Raw genomic sequence first — 9,440 nt, forward strand, 5'->3', positions numbered from 1 at the left:
AAATTCTGCCAGACCTGCTGAGCTGTTCCAACAACTTCTGTTCTTGTTCCTGGTTTACAGCATCTGCAGTTCTTGTGGTTTCTATTCTTTGGTAGCTACTTTGCAATTTCCCTACTGTCTGAACACATTTAGTTTAGTCCTATTTGGTTTAATCTACAAATTATAATAGATTTGCTTCTAATGCAGCATTGAATAATCTCAAATACCTGTAACTAACAATAGCTCAGAATTCTTCACTGTGACATCTAACAATTATGACTTGACATATTGACACAGCTCCATTCACAATTGGCATTTGCTTTTTCTGGTTTCCAGCCCAGCTCAGAAGTCTGAACCCTATTGCAGGTGTTAGGACATTTAGACTAATCACTTGCATATCAAAAGGCTTGCTGAAACCTTAACATATCACATCTACAGAACTTCTGTTGTCAACAACTTAGATGACTTCCTTCAAGAATTCCAGTAATTTGTTAGGTGAAACCTCCCTTCCATTAATCCAATGACTCCCTCTTACCACATCGAATACCATCTTTCATGTTGCCTCTTCCATGTCACCGTCAAAAGACATTAGGCTCAGAGCTTTGTACTCCCTGGTTCAGCCCAATTCTCTTTCTTAACATTAATTTGTAATCTCTAGTTAGGATTGGTGTTATATCAGTTATTAATTAATCATTAGGCCCAGTCCCATTTATAATGAGTCCCCAGAGACAGCGGCAATGATAATGATTGGTTTTGACAGCCATTGCTTGAAGCATTCTTGAGTCACATCTACTGTGCTTGGTATCTTGTCTTTTTTTCTCAGACTATTAGTGACTGCCTTCCTGAAATTTCTAACTCTTTCATTCTTTCTTGTAACTCACATGGTGGTCAGACCATTTATGGTCTCCTTTGTGAATACCAAAATAAATAGAATTAGTATATTTGTTACCCCTTAAGACTTTGATACAAATGTGAAATATGGAATATACTTACAAGAATGATAATTAAAGCACCTACAACCAGGAAGAAGGAGAACAGAGGGAAGAATGACATGGCAATGATGAAGGAAGTACAATTCAACTTGGTTGATCATATCATCTTCCACTATATTTGTCCACCATTGTTCAACATGGTGGAATTATTCTTGAGTGGCCTCCTTTGGCCCTGAAAATGCCTTTAATTTTCAATATGAAAATGGAATAAGTGGTTAAAACTGTTTATTTTATTAGTCCAATCATGTCAGATGACAAAAGTGCAAATTCAGCTAGGAGTTAAGAGCTGCAGAAGGAACATTTAAAAGCATGTCTGAATTTCTGTGCAATGATAAAATGAAGCCAGTGACAAGGTATAGAAAGCTTAAGTGATATGTGAAGTAAACAATATTGTACAGAAATGAAAACTGGACCATCAATGCTTAAGAAAGATAGTAACTGGGTATGTCTGAGCTACATTTTTTAAAAATATATTCTTCCAGGGGATGTGAACATTGATGGCTAGACAGCATTTAGTGCCTGTCTGATTGTCAGTGAGAAAGTGGTGACGAGCTCCAGTTTTGAACCATGGTGGTCCATGTGGAGGTGCAGCCACTGCACTACTAGGAATGAAGTTCCAGAATTTTGATCCAGTGACAGTGAGGGAATGATGATATAGTTCCAGATCAGGATGGTAGATGTCCTGGAGGAGTACCTACAAGTGATAGTCTTCCCATGTATTTCTTGTCCAGGCCCAGATTGTGATAGATTGTGTGCATGTTGATGAATTTGAGGTTGATGCAGTGCATCTTTTGGACGCTTCCCACTTTTGCTATCATGTGTCAGTTGTAAGGGAATAAAGGTTCAAGATGGGTGGATGGGGTGCCAATTAGTTGGGCTATTTTTCCCTGGATAGCGTCAAGCTTCCTTGGGCCTGTTGGAGCTGCACTCATCCAGGCAAGTGGCGAATATTCCACCACATGCCTGACTTGTGTCTTGCAGAAGTTGAACAGGCTTTGGAGAGTCAGGAGGTGAGTTACTCACCTCAGAATGCCAAGCCTCAGACCTGTTCTTGAAATCAGTGCACTTCAAATTTTGGTCGATGATAAACATCAGGATGTTGAAAAGAGGGCATTCAATGATGGTAAAGCCATTGAATATTGAGGAGAGATGGTTAGATGGTCTCTTCTTGGAGGTCCTTGCCTGGTATTTGTGTGGTGCAAATGTTACCTGCAAAGTATCAGCCAAAGCATGGATGATCTCCAGGCATTACTGCTTGACACAGACTGCTTCAGTATCTGAGAAGCCATAAATGGTGCTGAACATTGTGAAAAGAAAAAGAATATTTCTTTTTTCAGTTTTTCTCTTTGCAGATGGTGCCGACCTTCTGAGTTTCTCCAGCACTTACAGTTTTATTTTAGATCCCAAGCAACTGCAGGACATTGCTTTTATATAAAAGCAATCTTCAATAAATATTCCGACTTCTGAACTTAAGATGGATGGAATGCTTCAGATATGTTGGAAATTGGTTGGACAAGAAGAATGATGAATGAGGTGCCCTTGGACTAGTGCGCTAAAAGGGAGACGCGAACAGGTGGACCATATAGCAAAAAAAAATCCTTGTGCAGTTATTTTTGACAACAGAATGTTGTTATAATCTGGGAAAGTTGATGGGAATTTTCAGAGACAGGCAAAGAAGGACATGGCTGGATGATATAGTAATGAATACTGTTACATCGGTGAATAGATTCTGTTAACTAAAAGCAATAGGGACTAACAGTATGCATAGGGATTTGCTCTCACCAATCTCTGAAGCAGTGAAGGCATTTAGAGAGAGTAGTAGGAACACACAATATTATAAATTGCAGTCAGACAGCAGGTGTGTGATTGCATTGCTGAAACCTTAGTATCATTTGAATTTATTCGACAAAAAATTATCAGCCTGAATCTATCTAAGTTTTAATATGCATCTTCAGGATAGCATTGGCAAAGCCAGCATGTCCTGCCAGTCTCCAGTTGCCCTGAGCAGGTAGGATCTGACTTTCTCCTTGTCCATTGCAACTTTATTCTTTGCAGGGATCTGAAGAAAAAAACTAAATGGCAAACAAAAACATTTAGTCATTTAAAATATAGGAATGAACAGTACTGAATTTATAGTATGAATGATTCCAAACCAGGTAAATTTAAGATTAATGGTGGTTAATCAAATTTTCTTAGTAACGTTACAGTGTGGCACTTCTAAGATTGAGTTGATTATATTGCTGGATTATTGCAAAAAGAATGCAATATTTTGGCATTGCTCAAAGTTGACAGTCAGTGCCAAATTTTAAAAGCATTCCATTCCCTAGCATTTACATCCTTTTCTTTGAAAAGCATAAAAATTCTAAATTAAAATTCAAACATTTATGTATATTTTAACAAATGCTCTAGTCTGTCATTCTGGGTTATTTAAATATACTTAATTGCATAGTTACCATAAAATCTAGTGTGTATCCACTGTGAAAGTAATGGAAATTAAATGTTAAAATGCCAACAACACTGGCACATTAATCACTTTGGCAATAGTCAATAGGTATTGCTTGCATGTCAACTTTTACATGAAATTTGTTTAATTCTATGTTTAATTATTAACAGTTATTTGTAATATCCACTGGTTACATGATCCTGTTTCCAAAGGATAATGCCATTAACAGCATCACTGCAATTGTAAGGACAAAAGAACTAATAAATAGAAGCACAGTAGCTAATCTTTTTTTCAACTCACTACCCAAATTAGGCAGAGATTCTGAGTATCTAACAGCCTGTCAATCTCTGGCTTGAACATACTCAAAAAAAAGAACACCACTGCTTCCTGGGTGGATAATTTCAGAGATACACAACTCTGTGAGTGAAGATTTTTTTCTTTATCTCTGCTGTAAATGACTGGCTCTTTAACTTAAAGTTTGATGCATCATACTTGACTTCACAGCCAGAAGAAACATTCTTCTAGGAGCTACCCAGACTTTCTAAGACCAACTCCTTCTGAATATCAATTCTCAATTTCCCATAATTTTTTCTTCAAACAGGAATTCTTTGCACTTCTACACATTGTGCTTTATCTGCTATAATCTTGCTCAATCATTAATTCTTTCTCAGTCTCTATGTGACCTCGTCACAGCTTAATTTCGCACCTAATTTTACAAATTTGGATTCATTATACTTGGTACTGTATTCACCTGTGAGCCAAGTAACGAATTCACAGCCTAGTTACAGCTAGTAATGGTTCCCATTTATCAATCCTCCCACTTACAACCTTGAAAAACTCTTCACATGTTTGTCAAATCCAAAGATTTCTCTTTCATAAACTATATTAACCCCACCTAATGAAACAATGATTCTCTGAGTTCCCTCTGCCCAAAAAATAGATATAAACATTTCCGTATCTTATTTTATTATATTATTTTATCTCCCGGCCTTATGGCAGAGCTAGTATTGCTAATGCTAATCCATGATGACTATTGCAGAATCCAGGGAATTCTGGAAAATCGAAATCAATTCATCCACTATCTCGGTGACTATCTTTTGTATAATCCTAGGAAGGAAGCTATAAAATCTGAGGGATGTGTTGGCTTTTAGGACGAACAAATTTTCCATCCTAAATAAAAACCAAAAGAACTGTGGATGCTGTAAATCAGAGACAAAAATAGAAATTGCTGGAAAAGCTCAGCAAGTCTGGCAGAAGGGTATCTGAGGAAGGGTCACGTTAACTCTGATTTCTCTCCACAGATGGTGGTGCCAGACCTGCTGAGCTTTTCCAGCAATTTCTATTTTGTGTTAAATTTTCCAGCACCTTCTTTTCAATGATATTTTCCAGCAATTTCTATTTTGTGTCAAATTTTCCAGCACCTTCTTTTCAATTATATCATTTTTTCTAAATTCTTAATTCTCAATCGATCCTTGGTTCTCTGCAATGGTAGTAATTAATATCGCACAGATCAATATGGCACAGCCGTCTGATGCCTTCTGATCCCCACATCCCAGTTCTTACCCTTCCATCAGCCCTAGTTCCACTGATTTCTTCCTTTGGTCATCCCCCATTGGCCTTGGCCCCAGCACATCTTTCAGCTCTCACCAAACTGACATCCGCTCAATCCCTACACCTATTTGGCTCATTTCTCTCACTTTTTCGTTACTGCATGGGATCACCCTATCAGTGACATGTTGTAATGAGGTCTAATTTTTGGACCCCAATGGCCATGTTATAATGCGCTTCCTGATTTTTTTTTCCTACTATAAAGACAGATACAAAGTTTTCACTTAATATCTCTGCCGTTTCCTTTCTCCTAGTTATATTTTTTTCCATGTCTCACTCCTAAGGAACCCATGTTTATTTTTTATATCTCTAATTCTACAAACTAAATCTCTACATTTTCAGTACCAAAAGAAGCTTCAACCATCTGGTTCTATCCCTTGAGCTTACTTTCATGTTTTCTTTATTCTTCCTTTATCATTTTCTCATCTGTGTTGAATTCTAAAATCTCCCAAACTTAGAGCTAATTACTGTTTGTGGAACATTATAAGTCTTTCCATTTCTAATTAATACAACTGTAGCTTCTGTTGTTCATCACAGCTGAAAAACTTGTTCCTCAGGGGTTTCATTACTTAGAAACTATACAGTTGTTGCAAATTATTAATTAATTCTTCAAATGTTTACCATTTCTTATTTACCATTAAATGTTTAATGTACTGACCACTCTTACTCATCTTGTTTTGCATTGTTTGGATTTAAAGCCTTAGTTTCAGACTTAAATAAGTCATCTCTACCTCAATATTAGATATTTATCATATTGTGATTAACCTTGCTTAAAGTTTCCTTTACCATAGGAATATTGATTAACTCTTTATCATTGCCCAATATTAGATTTAAAACCGCTTGTTCAAAAATTGATTCTGCAAACATAACGATCTTGAAAACTTAAACTTAGCTTAAACGCATTCCGTGAACTTTTATTCCACAATATATCAGCAAAATGGATTTGGCTAATCTATATTAAGATGAAAGTTCCCCATGATAACTATGTTATTTTTATTCATGCACCTCTAATTTCCTGAATTATGTTCTGCCTAAATTGCAACAACTATCAGAGGACCTATCAACTGCTCCCAGACATGTTTTCTGCTTCTTGTTGTTTCTCAGCTCCATGAAAATAGATATTACATCTTGATTTCCTGAAGTAAAGTATTTTCTTCTTTACTGTCTTTAACCCATTCTTTATTAGTGTGGCTAAACACCCAAAGCCTTCTTTTCCAAGTTGTCTTCCAAAACTCAACTATTCCGGAACAAATGAATCAGCCAATGACAGTCACCTATGTTTTAAAATTGAAATAAGCATAGGAAAAGCTTTTACGTTCCCAGCTAATATTATCACCAGACATGTCAGATCTCACACAGGAACCCAGCTTTATTGATGGTATTTTTTGTTTGTAGTATTTAAGTAGTCTCTCACTGAAACATAAGAACACAATGTTACGTATTTTGTTTTAACAACAAAACACAAATATATATTACTAAAGGAACATTTATAAAATAGAATAATCCAAACTATCTACTTACAATGAAATTCAAAGATGTAAACACATAGTGAAAGTATAACAAAGTGAGGAGCTGGAGGAACACAGCAGGCCAGGCAGCATCGAGGAGCAGAAAGCTGATGTTTCAGGTCGGGACCCTTCTTCAGAAATTTCTGAAGAAGGGTCCCGACCCAAAACGTCATCTTTCCTGCTCCTCTGATGCTGCCTGGCCTTCTGTGTTCCTCCAGCTCCATACTGTGTTATCTCAGACTCCAACATCAGCAGTTCTTACTATCTCCTAGTGAAAGTATAATCCCATTAATCCCAAAACACTCCTTTATAAATTGAAAAGAAACAAAACAGATTTTGTACCGCACCCAAAACACATCCTCATACAGATTCCAAAACACTACCCATATAATACTCATGCCACAATCCCAGAAGCAAGTCCCTCTAAAGAGCACCTCAGCAAGTTTAAGTCACTTGTGACTTCAATTTTTAGACTAGAACTGTGATAGCATTTTCCTGGAGCTACCATACACCTAAGCTTCAGTGCACTCAGCTTTAACTGCTTCAGGGTTTTTATGCCAACATTCCTAGTCTGGGACTAATGCTAACACTCTAAGTTCAGGACTAGTTCTAACTCATCACTTCAAAGTAATCTAATTTACTATATGTATAATTTCTTTCTCAACAGCACTATTCTATACAGTCAACATAGTCCGAATACTTCAAAGGACTGCCCCACTTAAAGTGAAAGTGATAGTTATCTCTCTCTCTCCCTCTCTCTCTCAGCTCTGACCTTTCCCTTATGCTTTACATAATTCCAGTACTATTTAAAAATAGCTTTGCAGCTCCATTTGTTACCATGCTAGGTTGCAAAACAATCTAAATTTAGACAAAAGTCCAATGGTAATGTGCCCCCACTCACTCTACAGCCAGGCTTCAAAAACTGTTTCAAAATAAATTACCATGGTTTACAAGCTACAAGTTTGTTATTAACTTTAGTCACACAGAAAACCCACCTGTTCCTAACTCAAAACCAGAAACCCAAACTAACACCAGATAACATTAAAAACAATTCATGTAATTCCCACAGTTTAGAGTACAATGTACGTGTTATTTCTGTCTGCAGAGAACAGGGCTTTGTGCATTAATATCTGCAGCTACATATACACACAAGTGCATCATCATCCTGCAAGCTCAACTGACAAGCCTAAATTGGTTGTCAGCATAATTCTTTACATGTTCAGCATTATTCAGCAAATGTTCTCAATTGCGGAATGATATTTAATGTTGGATACTTTGAGGCTTTATCAAGTTTTGGCTGGTTGGGTGTGGTCAGTACCTTGCTTATTGTGAATAGACAAAGGGACATGCTTTCTAACACGACCTGCCAGTGTTTGGGACAACAGCCTACCTACTTGGCATCACATCAGTGCTTAAATTCATTTATGAACATCTTTTTAACAAACCTTGACTTTTAACTATCAATCATTATTAATTGGCACATTCTCCATGGCAATATTTCTAACAGAGTCTACTTGTCAACCAGTAAGAACTCTTCTCTCATGCAAGATAAATGTGGGGTTTCTCCTTGAACTGGTATTCCTGTGAATTGTCCTGAAGAATACAATATGAAAAACTTTGACAAAATGTGTCATTTTCCAAAAAAAATTCTAATCTGTATCAGTAAGTTACATTAAATCAATGCCCTTCTCGACCATTCCGCCAATGGGAATGCCAATGGAACTGTCTTCCCTTATCTACTCTGTTTGGACAACTCCTGAAGTTGAAGCTCTTCAAATCTCTTCTTAAGCTTCTCTTTTCTAAGGAGGAAAGATGCTTCATCAAATCAACCATATATAGTAACTGAATTTCCTCATTCCTACCAACAATTTCGTAAATCTTTCTACACACTTTTCTAAAGTGTGGCACCTAGAACTGAACACAATATTCCAGTTGAAGCTGAATCAGAGTTTCATAAAGGCTCATTACATTGAGATGGTTCTCTTAACTTACCTAACTGATTTGACTAAATCTTTATTCTTGTCTGTTAAATCACAGATACTGGGCCTGGATTGACTTGCATCCAGCCACATACAAATTAGGTTTTTATCCTCCATTTATCAACTCTTCTGGTGAAAATTGGCTAGATATGTCTTCCTAATTGCAGTTGGATTGTGCTGCCAGTGCTGTCTGGTACTGATGTTCTTTCTAGGTACCGGTAGCCACTGACTGTAAGGAACACCAACATTCAAGGTAAAGACCAGGACTTGTTATATGACTACGTCTGTCCTTTCACCCAATTCACCTTGGAACTGGATTGTACATCTTTCGGTCATAATTTGTAGCTAAACCCTTACTGAGGAATTTGATTACAGTGGAGGAAGGGTAAGTGTGCGTCCAGAGACCCGTCGTTCTGACGGTCCTTGCTTGCCTCTTTACTTTTGCCCTTTGCCACATTCATTTGTTACCGATGTATCATATTTGACGACAAGTAGCAAATGTACTAGGTGCAGGGACTTGGGGCAGTCCTGATTCAATTCAGCGGTAGGCAAAAACATATAAGTTTTGAATTATTAATATGCCTTTTATTAGATTGTAAAAAAACTAGGCCTTAAGTAACGGGGAAAAAATAATGATCACCATATTTTAAATTACACTCAGGTCTGAGTTAAAGGCACAAAACATACTGGAAGGACAACCAAGACTTTTTACATTGTTATCCAAGGGAGATGTTTATTCTTCGTATGTAATAGCCCTCTGTGTTAATCCTGTTATACATTGCAATTCCCTGAAAAGAGGTGAGCGCCTCCAACATAATATTGCAAGATCGCTGCATTTCACACAGGTTCCAGTAAGTACCCCCTAAATTGGATGCGAAATTGAACGCAAGGCGGATTGTCGCTCCTTTACAGCTGCACTGGCTGTGCTTTC

Source organism: Rhincodon typus, chromosome 9 (assembly GCF_021869965.1).
Source record: "Rhincodon typus isolate 14 chromosome 9, sRhiTyp1.1, whole genome shotgun sequence".
In the NCBI taxonomy this organism is placed as follows: Eukaryota; Metazoa; Chordata; class Chondrichthyes; order Orectolobiformes; family Rhincodontidae; genus Rhincodon; species Rhincodon typus.